Genomic DNA, 17,365 nt, shown 5'->3' on the forward strand with positions numbered 1-17,365 from the left:
GGTTGACTGACAGCTTCCCCGCCTCCCTCACCTCAGCACTGCCCCCTAGTGGGCTGTGCTTGTCACCCACGCTCCAACCAACCCGACTGCAGGCTATCGCTTCTTGGCAGGGACGAGGAGGCTCCAATATAATCTGGTTCACTTTCTGGGTCTTACAGTCTTTGGGGGATATAGTCTCTTTCCTTCTTTACCAGGCCCAGCATGTCACCTACATCTAGGCATAGTGGCTAGCCCATCATAGCTACCCTGTAGAGTCCTTCTAGTGGGGACAAACCCTAAGGGGGGGGGTGCATGTTATGTTATTGGGGAGAAGACTCTGCATTGTTTTCAAACAAGGAGAGGAGTTAATTCTTAAGGTGGGCTGGGCTGCTTACGCAGGCTCAGAGCGTCTACATCTGGATCAGATGTTCCCAGTTTGTGTCAAGTCCAATTTTTCTTCACAGTCAGGGCTGGCCCCTGGCATACAGATCTGCCTTGATTGAGCACTAGATCTTGGCCACTCTGACCATAAGGACCTGGAGCCTGCTCGTCCTCGGCTCCCTGCCCTCTCGCTGCGGTGGGGGATAAGAACCTCTTTGAACACTCTCGGGAGGTCCCCTTGGCTTTCACATGTGGCTTTCAATTGCTTATTGATCCAGAGGCTTTTCATGATCTCTCTCCAAGGCATTCACCGTGATATTCAATGATCATCTGTAGTGGTTGAATTGTGGTTCCCAAAAGATATGGCTATCCCAACTTCAGAGTGTGATCATAACCTGAAATAGGGTCTTTGCAGATGTAATCAAGGGTCTTGAGATGAGATTTATGCTAGATTTAGAATATGCCCTACATCCAATTAGGGATGCCCTTACAAGAGAAGGGGATTGGGATTTGAGACCCAGAGACAGAGAAGGAAGAAAACCACATGAAGATGAAGGCAGAGATTGGAATTTGAAGACCCAGACATTACAGCAGCAGAGGAGACACAGAACAGATTCTGTCTCCCTCACGGTCTCCACAAGAAACACAACCAGATGTCATCTTGATTTTGGACTTCTAGCCTCCAAAACACATTTTTTTCTTTTCTTTAAAACGGCCAAGTTTCTGGCCCATTGTTATGGTAGCGCAAGGAAAGTAATCCTCCATTCAATCCCACTGTCTCTATAGCAACTAGTTGCCCACACTTCTCAAAATGCCTCCCTTTCACCAATATATATGCCAGCCCAGCTCACCACAGCTGAACCTGTTAACAACTGAGCCCTGAGGCCCTGTGCCAGAGCTGTCTGTGCTCCATCTACAATTAGTGAAGCATCTTCGCTGGTGAATGATCTCGTTCCAAACCCTCATCTGTTGCCTGTTTCCTGAGAAACCTGATGCTGTTATAGATTGTGTTCTCTGGGAGCAGTCACTGAGATGGAGTTTGGCAATGCACGATACTGATCAGAGATCAGTAGCTGGGAGAGGGGGTGGGAAGAAGCTGGATTGGGCAGAAGGAGAAGCCCAACACAAGAAAGCCTTGGCCAGTCCCATCCGATTGACACAACAGTGGTCTTAAATGGGCTGTCCCTTAGGCCCCTACTGTGATCAGTCTTTGGATCAGGGTACAGCAGCCTGAAGGACACGCTGCAGGAGCTGACAGTGGGGACAAGTCCTTTCTTGAAAGGGCATCTGGGCAGTTCATCTCTGTGCTCACTAAATCATCATGAAGGTGAATGGGAGTACCCCCATCCCTGACTCAACCCATGAGGAAACAGGCTGAAGAGGTTGTGCACTATTGGTATCTAGCAGAATCAAAACATAAATCTTTGAGAAATAAAGAAACTAATATCGAGAGTGCCTGAGTGCCAGGCACTTTAGGAAATTTCCTATGTATGTTTTCACTGGATCCTCATAAAAACCCTGAAATGTATTCACATTTATTACTTTCTATCTCTCTCTCTCTCTTTCTCTCTCTCTCTTTCTCCCTCTCTTCTCTCTCTCTCTCGGATGTGAGTGTGTGCGTGCATGTGTGCTTCTGGGGATAAAACCCAGGACCTTGCACGTGCTAGAAAAGAATTCTAGCCTTCAGCTATACCCCCAGTTCCTCTCTAACTTTACAAAGAAAGAAAGGAGAACTCATCAGGGGCAATTATTTTGCCCAGTGTCAAGAGTTAGTAAGAAATGGAAATAGCCATCCCCACCTTTGTGTGTGTGTGTGTGTGTGTGTGTGTGTGTGCGTGTGTGTGTGTGTATGTGTGTGTGTGCTAGGGATTGAGCCCAGGGCCTTGTCTAGGCAAGTGCTCTACCGCTGAGCTAATCCCCAGCTCTAGTAGCTGGGGAATGGATGCTGGGGATTAAACCCAGGGGTTCTTTACCACTAAATTGCTAAGTATGAACTTGAGATCCTCCTTCCTCAGCTTCCTGAGTCACTGGGATGACAGGTGTGCACCATGATTGATGCCCCATGGGATCCCATAATCTCTGTAAAAGCCAGGAAGAGGACACAGCCTTTCATGTACATGTTGTCAATAATGCAGAGAGCAGAGTACCATAAATTAGTGAGAGCTCAATTAAGATCTAATGAAAGACAGAGTGTGTCTCTAGTCTTTATTTAGAACAACATTATGGCAGGCAAAATCTGAAACAGAGCTATTATCTGGTATCTGTGCAGGAAGCCACTTGTTAGAAGGTTTGATTCCTTTTGGGGTGACACTGAATGGGATAAATGATAGGTCACAATATTCAATAGAAAAACAAACCTAGTTTATTGGGAAAAACTAGAAAAGGGGTCTTTAAAATATACGGACAGTTTGCTATAAGAGAATTCTGGTGTTGGAGTCAGAAAGCCTCAGGTTATCCAAATCATATATTTTTTTCTGATTGCAAAAGTGACATGTTTTCCTATTAAAAAAAATACTGAACAGAAAGCAGAATAAAATTACAATCATTTGAATCCTACCACCCAGAGATATAATCCTTGCTAACATTTTGATGTTAAGACTTCTGGTCTCTTTCTTGTAAATAAATAGTTGTTGATTTGTCTAATGTGCTTATATAAAATTTATATGCATTTATATATAATTATATGCTTTATGCGGGTGTGTGTATGTATGTGTGTGTGTGTGTGTGTATGCTCTAGGAATGAAACCCAGGGCCTCACATACACTAGGCAAGTGCTGTACCACTGAGTTACAGCTCTCAGCCCACTATATGGAATTTTATTTTTCCAATATGGTTAAATCTGTACAGGTTAGGCTTTTTAAAAAATCATTTTTTCTTTTTTGATTAAAAAACAACACATGTGGGCTAGGGATGTGGCTCAAGCGGTAGCGCGCTCGCCTGGCATGCATGCAGCCAGGGTTTGATCCTCAGCACCACATACAAACAAAGATGTTGTGTCTGCCGAAAACTAAAAAATAAATAATAAAATTCTCTCTCTTAAAAAAAAAACAAAAACAAAACACATGCTCATGGAACAATGTGGAAAATGTAGAAAAGCAGGAAAAAAAATGTCAGCTCAATGCACCTTTCCATAATATTGATTGTCTCATAACATATTTTTTTATTTTTCAATTTTCAGTGGACACAGCATCTTTTATTTTATTTTATTGGTGCTGAGGATTGAACCCATCACCCCGCGTATGCCAGGCAAGAGCATTACGGCTTGAGCCACATCCTCAGCCCATAACATAATTTTTTTGTATTGGGTATTGAACACAGGGACACTTAGCCATTAACTGCATCCCCAGCTCTTTTTTTCCCACAATACCTTTATTTTATTTATATTTATGTGGTGCTGAGGATCGAACCCAGGGCTTCACACGTGCCAGGCAAGCGCTCTACCGCTGAGCCACAACCCCAGCTGTTGTATTGTTTCTTTTTGTGCATGTGTGTGCATGCACACAACACACACACACACACACACACACACACACACACATTGAGAGATTGCTAATTCCCCCCAGTCTACAGATAAAGAACCTCAGAAACTGAGGCTTAGTGAGGTCTAAGATTCATTTGCTGGGTGCGGGGGCAAAACAAAATCTCAAATCAAAGTCTGCTTTCATTTGAGAGAAGGGAGGTATAAAGAGAACAATCAAGAGGAGAAAAAAAGGGCTGGGGTTGTGGCTCAGAGGTAGAGTGCCTGCCTAGCACGTGTGAGGCCCTGGGTTCGATCCTCAGCACCACATAAGGATAAACAAACAAAAATACTTTTTTTTTAAAAAAAGGAGAAAAACAAATGGTTTCTCTGTGGATTTCTGGAGGTAGCAAACAAATAGAAGCAAACATGATTTTTTGTTTTCAGTGCTGGGGATCGAACCCAGGACCTTGCCCATGCTAGGCAAGTGCTGGATCCCTGAGCTACATCCTCAGCCCTTTGATTATTTTCTCTTCAACTCTTCCACGCCCTAGGAAACATGGCAGAGAGTACTCCTAAACTGAAAAAAGTCCCATGTAATCCCAGGTGATAAGTCATTCCTGATTCAACCTTAAGACTCCTAGAGATAGGACCGTAAAAAGAGGATAAGTCTTGATTTTAAGCGATACAAGGATCAACTCCCAGAGATAAGTAAGGCATTGGTGAAACAAAACACAAGACAGATGAAGTGGCCAATTGGTTAGAGGTGACCAGATGGGGGATAACTAGGGTAATGAACGGTGTGGATTTTCATCGTCCAGCAAGAATGGAGAGCAAGGATCAAGTTCTGTATCCATCTATCCATTCATCTATCCATTCATCAGTCATTTATCCATCCATATATTCAAAACATACATTCTAAAATTTAAGGGATATTTTATGTTATTCAAGAATGAACAAGACGTGTAGCTCTTGGTCTTCGAGGTGGTCACAGCTAGGGCTCACATAGACGGTGGTGTAGGGTGTACACTGCACAACTCTAGGGTCCACTCTATGGCATTGTCCCTTGTGAGGGGAACAATAGATAACCTGTGCAGCTATGCTATAGCTGAGAGAGGGAGACAATTAAACAGACAACGAGGTACTGTATTTAAATTAAGAAGGAAGAGAGACTGTGGGAGCAGAGAGGAGGGATATTTAATGAAGTCATTGGACATGAAGATGGATGAGGCTTTCCTGGAGAAAGTGATATCTAAGCTGAGCTCTGTGGATAAGTTAGCCAGGTGAGGGTGTGGGTGAAAGAGTTCTAAGCAGATGAATCAGCCTCTGAAAAACCCTGGAGGTACCAAGCATGGTGGCAACTGCCTGTAATCCCAGAGAATGGGGAGGCTGAGGCAGGAGGCTTGCAAGTTTGAGGCCAGTCTCTGGCAACTTTAGCGAGGCCCTGTCTCAAAATAAAATGTGGCTCGGTGGTAATGTGCCTCTGGGTTCAATCCCTGGTACCCTCAACCAAACACACTGGAGAGGAGAGAAAGCTGGCTGTATCCAGGGATCTGTGAACAGTTTATGTGGTTGGAAGGAGGCGGAAGAAGCAAGCAAGGATTAATCCCAGAAATGCCTTGAGAGGTCACATCATAAAAGATCTGCAGGCTAAGAAGCTTATACTTCATCCTGAGGCCAAGGAGGACCAATCAAAGAGACTTCAAAGGCAGGATGGGACATGGCTGGAGCAGCTTTGTAGAAATCACTCCAGCTATTGTGCAGAGGTAGTTTGCAAGGGCACCAGATGGAAAGCAGGAGGTTAGTTAAGAGGCAAAGGCAGTGTGTTCCAGGTGACAAGATGTGAGTGGCCCAGAGTAATCGGTGGTAATGGGTTTGGGAAGAAGGGGTTGGAGATGAAAGATATTAGGGGGGTGGAACTGCCAAGCGTTGGTCAGATGCTATAAGTCATAAAGAACCAGACAACCCCCTGGTTGCCGGCTCCATCCTTGGGTACATAGTGAGGCCGTATCCTGAGTCCAACAAGGATAATGAGGGACATGAAGAAGGTGATGAGCCCTATTTGTGGTGGTTGAGGTTTTGTGTTGCCCAGTGCGAGAGGTTGAACCCAGGACCTCATGCATGCTGGGCTAGTGCTCTACACTGAGCCCTGACCCCCAGATGCTGGAGTAGGTTGAGTCTGCTGCCGTGGGTCTCATGGGTGGACAGTGAAGTGGCACCCAAAGCTCTGATGCTCGGGGCGATATGTGGGTCCTTGATCACCTCATTGATGGTGATCACCCAGGGACAGACACCATGATGAGCAACAGGGACATGAAGATGCACCACCACTTTAAGGGGCAGGCTCAGATCAAGGACCAGAGGCCAAGAAAGAGATGATAACACAGCCTTCCTCTTCCTGTGGCCTCCGGGGCCACCAAGTTAGGCCTTGGCCGAAGTGGAACAGGGTCACAATGACCTATGAGCTCTTAAAATATTCCTCTCTACACTTGCAGCTGTTGGCACAAAGCCTAGAAAATAAAAGAACCCATTAGATGTTGGTTGGGAGAATAAAAGAAAAAGATTAAATGAATAAATTTAAGAGTGTGATTATAAAGCACCAAGGATTTTGAAAGCAATCTATCCGTGTTTATAGAATCCATCTCCAAACATCTTGTTCCCTACAAAGCGGTCGCCGTAGTGACTATTCATCTCCATGCAGGAAAAGGCTTTTAATATACAATCAAGGACAGATTCCATATAGGAAAAGACCTAAAGACCCAACCACATGGAAGTAAAAAAAAAAAATGTGACTTAAAAAAATCATTAAAGATTGAAAAGCAAATGAGAAACTAAGGAAAGCAGTGGATATGACAAGGGACTGGGAATATAGCTCAGTGGTAGAGAGCTTGCCTAGCGAAGCCTATGACATATAAGGGGTTAGTTTCTTTCATATGTAAGCAATCTTTAAACCCCAAACCCACCAATTAAAAAGATGACTACTTCAACATGAAAATAAAGCATAAGTCTTGAACTGGCAATACATACAAGAACAAATACACACACACACACACACACACACACAAACAGCATATAAAAAAAGTTCTGAGCTGGCATAGTGGTGCACACCTGTAACCCCAGTGGCTCAGGAGGCTGAGGCAGGAGGATCAGGAGTTCAAAGCCAGCCTCAGCACAAGTGAGGTATTAAGCAACTCAGTGAGACCCTGACTCTAAATAAAATATAAAATAGGGCTGGGGATGTGGTTCAGTGGTCAAGTGCCCCTGAGTTCAATTCCTGCTACCTGCTCAAAAACAAAACAAAAAAGTTCTGAGACAGGCGAGATGGTGAACACCATCTGGGGATGTAGCTGGGGATGTAGCTCAGTTATAAGATATGCCTGTATTCTTGGTTTCAGTTCCTAGGACAACAAACTAACAAAAAGTTCTAGTTTAATAATCAAAATATTCATCTTAAAACAAGTTAGCATTTTTTTTCATTTTCCAACTTGGTAGTGAATTCTGAAAGTTTTAAAAATATATATACTCATTGGCTTTGAAATTCTGTTTCTAGAAGTTTGTATTAAGGAAATAAAACCAGGGATTGAAAGAAGCATATGCATACAAAATATTCATTGCAGCATAATAGTAGCAAAATTGGAAACAATAAAAGCTATAACGCAAGATGAGAAGGAATTGATGGTTTTGTTTTTGATCTTTTTTATTTTCTATTTTCTACAATAAAGATAAATAGCCTCTGTTCAGAAAAACAAAACAAAAGCTGTTTTTTTGTAAAGGGAAAAAAAATTTAAGTACAAATATTCTTTGGTAGAGCAGTCACTGATCAAAACCTTCCAGGACCCTATTTTTAGTGGTCATAAGAGCTAGTTTCTGAGGCACATAGGAAATTGGTCTCATTATCTGTATTATTGCTTCATTTTATATAATATAGCTGATATTCAGGTCTGTTGCCCATGTTATTCATCTGCCACTATTTCAAAGCGACTTCAGGGTCTTGAGAAAAATCATTCTTTTTCAAAGAATAAAAATCTCCCCCTTCACTGAAGAAATGCAAAGGAATGTGGTTTGGATTTTAGGTATACATCTCTTTGCTTATCATGGTTCTCAGCATATGGAGCTCAATAAATAGTAGCAGTTGTTATTCTCATTTTCTTATTTTGTTTTATTTATTTCTGCAGTTGTCTGGGAGGCCAGATTGTTGAGGCCAGATGGGTGGATTCTCCAGCCAATGCTTCTGATAAAACATTAACTCCTTCCATCACTTATTCAGGGTGGACATTATCTACCCTCCCACCTTAAAATGTCAACATTCTGAGAGTCTGAGAGGCAAAAGGAACGCTTTGGGTGAAAAGTCTTGGCAACGCCCACGAACTGTGGGTGTGGACACATTGTGATTTCTCGATGCACATCAATTTTATGATTTTTAAGGTAAAAAGATTGGGGTTGGGGGCTGAGCCCCTGTCTGCCCTCCAGTGCCACCTAGGGGTGGGGCAGGGAAGTGCTGCCTCTCCTGCCGTTTGGAGAAGATTGTGCATTGCGTAATATCACCTGTAGGGGGAGCTTAAGCCCGATTTTCCCATTCCAAGGCTGGGTCTGCATGGAGATGAGAAGATTGTGAATGGCTGGGCCCAGGCTGGTAGTGTGGTTCAGTGGTAAAGCTCTTGCCTAGCATGCTTGAGGCCCTGGGTTCAATTCCCATCACCAGGAAAAAAAAAAAAAGCAAATGATAAATCAGCCTTGGAACACAGCAGACTCCTGTTGCTATCTAAGCTCTATCACTAATATTTGCATGAACTTTTTTTTTTTTTTTTTTTGGCATTGAGGATGGAACCCACGGAGGCTTAACCACTAATCCACATCCCCAGCCCTTTTTATTTTAAGACATGGTCTCTCTAAATTGCGGAGGCTGGCTTTGAACTTGAAACCCTCCTGCTTCAGCCTCCTGAGCTACTGGGGTTACAGGTGTGCACCACCACGCCCAGCTGTCTGCATGATCCTGAGCAGTTCTTTTCTCTGAGCTTCATCCTTCTGATAAAATGGGGCGCTCAGAGTGGCTATTTCATAGTAATGTCGTATGATAAATTGAGATCACAAAAATTAATCATCTAAAATAAAGCCTGGTATATTGCAGGTGCTCCCCAGATGGTACCTCCACTAAAAGATTCAAAGCACATGGTTGTGCTTTGAATGGTTGGGCCATATGCTAGGAGAGTATAAAGAGATTTTAAAATAGATGGGTGTGGTGGCACATGCCTGTAATCCCAGTTGCTGGGGAGACTGAGGCAGGAGGGTTGCAAGTTCAAAGCCAGCTTCAGCAATTTAACGAGGCCCTAAGCAACTTAGCAAAACTCTGTCCCAAAATAAAAAAATAAAAAAACAAATAAAATAAAAAGGGCTGGGGATGTACCTAAGCGGTTAAATGCCTCTGGATTCAATCCCTGGTACAAAGAGAAAGAAAGAAAAAGATAAAAAAGAGAAGTGGGTGAGGGAAAACTCTCTCAGCCTATTCTTTTTCTCCAAACTTGAGGATTATGTTTCTCTCTCTTCAGTGCTGGATCTGCCCTCCAGTGCCACCGAGGGGTGGGGAAGGGAAGTGCACAGACAGGCCACTTGGAAGGCGGATCCTGGTTGGATAGAGTGGAAGACAGAGACGGAAGAGATGCTCAGGACATTGGTTCTGTGTTATCGGATGAGCCAGGATCAGAGTGTGTGGCTGAACAAAAGGAATGAGGGATGGGATCGGAAGTGGCTTTCCTTTTGCACACCCAGTCTGAGTAGTTGCATATGCTGAGAAGGAATCTGGGGCATTAAGTGCATTGAAGAAGGAAAATTGTAATAAATTGGCGATGCCCGCTTTGGTTGTAGGATGGGGGATTGGTGGCACATAGACCACAGGTGTGCCCTCTACAGCCTGGCAAAGTGCTGTTCAGTCACAGTCTGTCAGTGCTGGCCTGTGAAACATTTGAAACTAGTCTCCAACAAGGTAAGAACTGAAATTCCACGTGTTTACAAGTATTTACAGCGATTGGACAAAGTAATTTTTCCCCCTATTGAATCTAACAAAAACAAACAAACAAACAAACAAAAAAAAAACCACAGGCTTTTATTTTAATATCTTACTTTCTTATTTTTTTTCCTAGTGATTTATTTTATTGTGTTTTATAAAAACATAAAAGATGTCCTTCAAGAGAGAGGTTAAGGAGCACTAGCGGACAGCTTAGGTAAGAGAGGCAAGAGAAGCCCTTTTAGCTCCTTAGAGATCCCCAAACTTATCAGAATAGGAAATAATAAAGTCATAAGGGGGAGCCATTGCTTGGATTTCTGCAAATCCCCCAGATACCACATCAGTCAGTGAATGGTGGGGAGTTTTGAATCTGGGGATCGTGACTGCCCTTACTTCAGAACATAGCCAATCAATGGAACACTCCCATTTGGGTTTGACTTTTCCCTCTGGTGTTAGCCAGCTCTTTCTTGCTGTGGCCAAAACACGTGACAAGAGCAACTTAAAGGAATAATGATTCATTTTGATTTATGTTTTCAGAGTTTCAGCCCATGGCAGAAACATCATGGCAGAAAGACATTGCAGAGGAAAGCTTCTCAGCTCATGGCAACGAGGAAGGAGAGAGAGAGAGAGAGAGAGAGAGAGAGAGAGACAGAGACAGAGACAGAGAGACAGACAAACAGACATACCTGGGAAGTGATAAGTCCCCAGGGACCTTTTTCCTCTACCTAGGTCCCACCTTCCACAAGTCAATTCACCTACCAATGGATTAATCCACTAACTGGATTAATCCACTGATGAGGTCAGAGCCCTCATGATTCAATCATTGCGTAAAAACCCCATCTCTGAACCTTACTGCATTAGGGACCATGCTTTCAACAAACATGTGAGTTTTGGGGGCACAATTCCAAACCATTCCATAATACCAAACCACAATACCTCCCAGATGTTGGCTGTTTTGGGGGAAAGTGAGGCAGCTCAATAAATAAGGCTTAAGTTCACCAAAAGGTTCTGAGGTGGAATTGTTGAAATGGGTATGTAGACTCCCTTGGAAATTATGAGAAGAGGACACACATACTGGAGTTTGTTTTAACCCCTTGAGATGTGCCACTGCATGAGCAACATAGGTGGCCCATGTGGTGGGCCCCCTCTGTCCCAAATCTGGATCCTTAGAGGTAAGGGTACTTGTCCTTCCTCTTTTCAATTCAGCTGTAGACTTGAGCCATCTCATTTCTATAGCAAGCTGGACATGACAATTCCCAGTGAATTATTTATATTGAAGTCATAAAATACAAAGCCATGATAAGGAAACGCAGAGGAAAACTAAAAGCTTAGCAGAAAATTGTAATCGTGTAGGCAGGCAATCCACAGAAAGGATGGGTGGGTGGATGACAGCCCTGCCCCTCACCTGGGAGCTCTTTCAGTTCCACCAGAAGCAAGAACATCTTCCGTGCAGCTGAGAATTTGCACGGCTGGTTCCAGAAACTGCATTCTCAGGCAGAATATTTTGGGACCAGCAATGGTAGAGGCCACATGTTTTGATGGTCCAGAGCCTGGGATGGAGTCAGATGTAGCTGACTTTGAATCCTGGATCCAAGGGTGGGGGTGTAGCTCAGTGGTAGAGCATTTGCCTAGCATGCAGGAGACCCTGCGTTTTTGCAAATCGTGATGATGATCATCATCATCCAGGATCCACAGCTTATGAGCTATGCCATGTTGGGCAATCTTACCTTTCTGGCTCATAGTTTCCTCATCTTTGATAAATGGGATAGGATGTTGGTACTAGGAATTTAACCCAGGGTGCTTTACCGCTGAGTTATATTCCCAGTCCTTTTTTATTTTTTATTTTGAGACAGGGCCTCATTAAGTTGCTCAGGGCCTTCCTTGTGAAGTTGCTGAGTTGGTCCTGAACTCATGATCCTCCTGCTCCAGCCTCCCGAGTTGCTGGGATTACAGGTGTGCACCACCATGCCCAGCTTAATGAGACTTCTTCAGGATCTAAAGTGATGAATACTGAGGAACAAATACTTCAGGCTCACTAGGGCGTTTTCTTAGCACATTTAACTAGGTTGAACACGACAGACCATCTGTTCTAATTGTTTTATGTTTTCGAGTGTGGAAACTGAAGCCCAGGGAAGGGAGCAGAATTGCCTAAGATTAATTATTTAGTTAGTGTCAGGTGTGGGTCTAGACCCCAGTTTTCTTGATTTGCCAGCCAACTTAAAACACAAAACATTCAAAATCAATTTGTCATTCAAGTTGGAAAGCTCTCCAAAGCCAAAATGATTTCCGAGGTTTTAGCTTATTTACATGTGCATGGGGATGCAGATCAGCATCCCAACTCACCAGAACATTAGTACCTTATGGATATCAAATCATCCAGAGGAAACTTGGTACCCCAGTGTATTAGATAGCTTTCTGTTACTGTGACAAAATACCTGAGGGAATCAACTTAACAAGGGGAAAGGTTTATTTTGTCTCATAGTTTCAGTCCAAAGCTGTTTGGTCCTGTTACATAGTTGCATGGTAGAGGTGGCCTGTTAACCTCATGGCAGCTGTGAAGTAAAATAGAGACAGGCAGGGCTGGGGTCTCAATATCACCTTTGAGGACATGCCCCCAAAGACCTATGTTCCTGCCACGAGGTTCCATCTCCTAAAGGTTCCACCCCCTCCCAGTAGCACCGCAGACTGGGTAAGAAGTCTTTAACATGTAAGGGACAGTCAAAGTCCAAACTGTAGCACCCAACATGGCCAAAATGACTCAGGAATCAACAGGGGTCTTCCGAGGAGGCAGTGTGCCCAGAATGTAGATTTTTCTCTTGGACCTTGGACTCAGCCCCAGACACTTGTCTCTGGTTCTAGCAAGGACAGGGCTATAGGGGAACTGATTACCAAATGTTGTAAGCACAAGTGACACTACCATGTTACAATTCTAAACCAGGGTAGCACTGAGACAGGAGAGAAACTTTTGCTGACCTTGGTTGCAACGTCACAGGGCAGATTGACCCCAGAGGCTCCTCGAGCTGTGGCCGAAGGTGTTGGTATTCAGAGGCGAGACTGAGATAGTCATTGGAGACAGAGGAGAGCAAGAGGAAGGTCATTATGGTGGAGACAGGTTTATTTGAGTTGTATTAGACACTGCTAGTTGCTTATCTGCTACCATCCCCCACTTTTGGTAACTGAACTATCATTTTGTTCAGAGGCAATATGCCTGGCTCAGATCTCTGAATCAACTGGAATCATTCCATACCCCACTCGTTCAGGCTCCCTTGAAGTTGGGAGACACCATGTGACCTAGTTCATGGGACCTGGTTCTGGTTACATGGTCTACAATCTGCTCTGGGGACTTGTGGGAAAGCGTTCTGAGTATAAACATGTGAATCCTTGTCCCCTTTGCTTTTCTTCCTGCCTTGAATGTAGATGTGATGTCTGGAGCTTCAGCAGCCATTATTTAGACTGTCCTTTAGGTGACTCCTTAGGTAAGCACACAAATAATTTTCTATTTTTATGCTACTATAGTCATGTTTTCTGTTTTGGGGGGCAGAAGGCTTTCCAAATTTGATAAAGGACATATGGAAAGAATATCTACAGTCGATTCCAAGGAATTGATGATCTTGGGAGGGAAGAGGGTTCTACAGAGAACTCCAATGTTTGGCATTTCAATTTGGATTATATTGTAGCAGTCAAGAAATGAGATCCAGGGCTGGGGATGTAGCTCAGGGGTAGAACATATGCCTAGCATGCTTGAGGCTCTGGGTTCCATCTCCAACAATGCAAAAGAAAAGAAAGTGAGAAAGAGAAAGAGATATCGAGATCGAGATCCAAAGCAAGAAATGTTAAGAGGCATAGTTATTGGAAAATAAGTATAATTTATATCATCCTATGTAAATACTATAATTGTGTATGCAAAAAATTTGAAAGATTGTATAAAAACACTATTAAACTAATAAATTAATTTAGCAAGGTCACTGGATAGGAGGTCAGTATTTAGAAGTCATTTTAGCTAGGCAAGGTGGTTCGTGCCTGTCATCCCAGCTAGTCAGGAGGCTGTGACAGGAGGATTGTAAATTCGAGGTCAGCCTCAGCAATTTAGCAAGACCCTTCTCCAAAATGAAAAACTTTCTTTAAAAATGGGGGGCTAGGGTGTAGCTCAGGGGTAGAGTGACCCTGGGTTCAATCCCAAGTACCTCAAAAAAGCCAAAGAAATTGAGGCTTAGAGCTGGGGATGGTAATGCACACCTGTAATCCCAGCAGCCCAGGAGGTTGAGGCACGAGAATCACAAGCTCAAAACCAGCCTCAGCAACTTACTGAGGCCCTAAGCAACTTAGCACAAACTTGTCTCAAAAAATTAAAAGAGATGGGGATACAGCTCAGTGGTTAACAGTACCCATTGGCTCAATGGCTGGTACTCAAAAATAAAATTTAAAAAAATAATAATAAATAAAGAGCTGGGGATGTAGCTGTATGATAATGCACTCCTGAGTTCAATCTCCAGTACCAAAAAAATAAATAAATAAAATAAATAATGAAAAGAAAGAACGGAAGGAAGGAAGGCTGGATGGACAGACAAGCTGGGGATGCAGCTCTGTGGTACAGCACTTGCCTAGCACGTGCAAGGCCATGGGTTCAATCTTCAGCACTGAAGCAAAAAAAGAATGAGAGAGAGAGAGAGAGAGAGAGAGAGAGAGAGCGAGCGAGCAAAGGCTCTGGAACCAGACTGCTTGTGTTCAAATCCTCCTGAGTTGGTCTCTTATTGTCCATGACCTTGGACAAGTAACACCTGTGCCTCGGTTTCTTCATATGCGCACTAGGGAAGAAAACAGTACTTCACAGAATTTGTTGCAAGGAGCAAATGAGTTAATACAGGTTAAAATTGTGCCTGGTAAATAGCATTCTACCAAGGTTGCCCATTAATATTTCTGTTATGTGATCAATCTGTGGCCCAACCCTGGTAAGAAACAAAGGTTATATCTCATAGCGACGGCAAGAACCTGGTAGAGATGTCTAGGTTTGTACACAAAATGATCTAAAAAAGAAGAAACCAAGATAGTCTTATAAAGAATTGGCTTTTTTTTTTTTTTTTTCGTGCTGGGGATCAAACCTAGGCCCAGCCCAAAGGATTTCCTTATCTGCTTGCTAGCTAAATAGTTTCCAGATCAAAATGGACACAAGCCAACCAATGAACTTGAAATTCACCACTCGAGTCCAGTTTTTCACCAGCTTATTAGCTAGCTCTGAACTCGAGGGAAGACGTTTCCTCATTACCCTGCAAAGTTTTACAATAAGGAAACTTGAATTTCTTTGCTCACTAGTTTGTTTAGCTAGCAAAAAGCCAGAAATGGAAATCTGATCCTAGGTTCTTTGTTTGCCCCGTCCCAGCCAAGACATTCCTACGTGGGTTCCTAAAGTTCAGACTTGAGATTCAGGATGGTTCTAAGCCTTGCTAGCTCATCATCTGGAAAGATCTCTCTTTCATTCCTCTCATGACTATTTCCTTTTAAGCCTTGCCTCTAATTATGGAAAGAGACCTTTTGTGCTGGTCTGAAAGGGCTTTGGGGCTTCAGAGATCAGACAGGGGAGGTAGACAGTGCTGGATCCTGGGAGTCACCTTGTGTAAGACACAGAACCCTGGTATGCCCTGGGGTGAAGGGATAAAAATAAGAGCTAATAACAATACTGCTCTTTAGAACAGAAATGTGCCATCTGGTTCAAAATGTCACCAGCCCCCCCCCCCCCCCCTTTTTTTTGATAGGAAATGAAATGGCCAGGCTTGTTGTAGTTTCTGCATGAATCCTTCAGAACAGAGGGTTTGTCCCTGCAGATGCCTGGGGCAAATTAAAACAGCACAAAGCTCTGATGGAAAAACCATACACAAGAGGTTCAGAACAACCTCTCTTTCAGGTGCTGTCCCCTCCCTTCAAAGCAGGGTATGTTCATTAGTCTGTGTCTTTGGGGCCCTCTGGCCATCTCAAAGTCAATGCCTTTCATGGCTGTGGAACAGGTAACTTGGGGAGATGAATGTGGGTACCCAGGACTAGCTGGTCTCTGTTTCTCCTGGGGCTCAGCAGGGAAAAGAAAGATTTTTTAACACTCCACAGTTAAGAGGAAAAATATTTCTTTGTTTAGAGGCCAAGTGAGCAGTGATAGAGGAGGCCCAGCTATACAGTGAAAAGTAAAATACAAAGTGGTAAAAACTAGGGTTGAGTTCAGAATCCCCTGCTGTGCCACTGACCCTTGGAGTGGCCTTGGACTTTTCTTATGAACTTGAATCCCCTTGCCTGTTGAGAGAGGTCCAGAGTATCTACTTCATACAGGACATAATGCACGGAAAGGTCATAGCATACTCTGGCTCTGAGTAAACCCTCAATAAACACATAAATGCTAGTTGTTTATGAAGGATTATGGAAAATAATATTCCTACAAGACAGCCACCTGGGGAAAAATTGAGTGATAGTGTGGCTTGGGAGGAGGAAGAGGAAATCAGCTAAATGTTAAACCTTTCCTAGTACTTCCTTTCCCAGTTACAGTGGACCCTGAGGGAAAAAGCAAACCTTTAACCCTTCCTGGATGCATCCCCAACATCTCCATCAAAAGCAAACATTCACCCCTTCCCAACCCCAATGGGTCCCAATACTGAAAGGCTGGGCTCTGGACTTTCACCCTTTCCCATTGCAGATGAGTCCTGGAAGGAGAAAAGCAAATAGTAAAACTCTAGATAACAGTGGATCCCAGAGGAAGGAAGGAAGACAGGCAGTGAACACCAAGCTGTGAGCTTTTCCCAGTGACAAGGAGTTTCAAACTTTTTACCATTGCCTTCCTGAATTAAAATTCTAACCTGCACATCTAGATCCCCGACTGTCTGAATGGCACGTCTGGAGTCTCCAATGATCAATTGACCCTCATTGTAAACTATAAAACTCATAGACTCCTCCTGTAACCTAGGGGGCCATTTCCATCCCCAGAAAATGAGCCCTCCCATGCCTGATTGATTGACTTTGCTGCAGAATTAAGGAAACCTTAGGGGTTTGAACTGGCCCTCATGCCTGCTAGGCACATGCTCCACCACACTCCCAGCCCTGATGGCTTTTATTTTTATTATTTGTGTCATGCGGTGCCTCTCATGATTTCTGAAAATTACAGCCAGGCCTCTTTGCCATGTAACTGGAATCTTCCAAATGAGTTTTGTGGTTGGGATGTCTGTCTGCCTCCGGAGGTCTGGTGTTCTTGTTAATCAGGCCACAGACCTGCTTCCCTTGGAGACATCTCCCTGGGATAATTGGTAAGAAATTGAGTTAGGGGCTGCTACAGTTTTCTCAAGGTTGTCCAATTGTGCGTCTCTGATTTCGGGATCGGCACAGCCTGTCTTTTGTCTCCATGCTTTAAAAGGCTGCAAGCGTGGGTGTGAGGTGAGCACCGGCCTCAGCGGCCGCTCATATTATTTGGAGAGTTGCCAGCGGGCGAGGGAAGTGGCCCAACCCACGCTTGTCTGCTTTTCTCTGCCCACAGCTGTGAATAAGAGCAGAAATCACTCTGCGGCACGACACTCTGC

This window comes from Marmota flaviventris, chromosome 20, assembly GCF_047511675.1.
Source record: "Marmota flaviventris isolate mMarFla1 chromosome 20, mMarFla1.hap1, whole genome shotgun sequence".
In the NCBI taxonomy this organism is placed as follows: Eukaryota; Metazoa; Chordata; class Mammalia; order Rodentia; family Sciuridae; genus Marmota; species Marmota flaviventris.